Raw genomic sequence first — 279 nt, forward strand, 5'->3', positions numbered from 1 at the left:
TGGAACACTGTAAACACATGAATCCTATTACCAATAAACTGGTGCATCATAGAAAAATATCTTATGGCATTGATTCCACCTGAATTGTACAGACACTATCAAAAATGATTAGTGAGGTGGAAGCTTACAAGTAATTGTTGAGAATGCATAATATAAAATATCCAAAATTCATAAAAAAAAAATAAAGAAATGTATATTTAAAAATTACTTGATACAGTGAAAATTGATATAGTGAGAATTACTTGATTATAGTTTTACTAAGTATAGAAAAGATTTTTT

General features: G+C 25.8%; 1 protein-coding gene across 1 annotated transcript in view; it reads left to right on the plus strand.

The window, feature by feature from the left end:
• The window catches only part of LOC106875879 (TATA box-binding protein-associated factor RNA polymerase I subunit C), a 17,042-nt gene that overhangs the window by 4,619 nt on the left and 12,144 nt on the right, over nt 1–279 (plus strand). The window lies entirely within an intron of this gene.

This window comes from Octopus bimaculoides, chromosome 2, assembly GCF_001194135.2.
Source record: "Octopus bimaculoides isolate UCB-OBI-ISO-001 chromosome 2, ASM119413v2, whole genome shotgun sequence".
Classification (NCBI taxonomy): domain Eukaryota; kingdom Metazoa; phylum Mollusca; class Cephalopoda; order Octopoda; family Octopodidae; genus Octopus; species Octopus bimaculoides.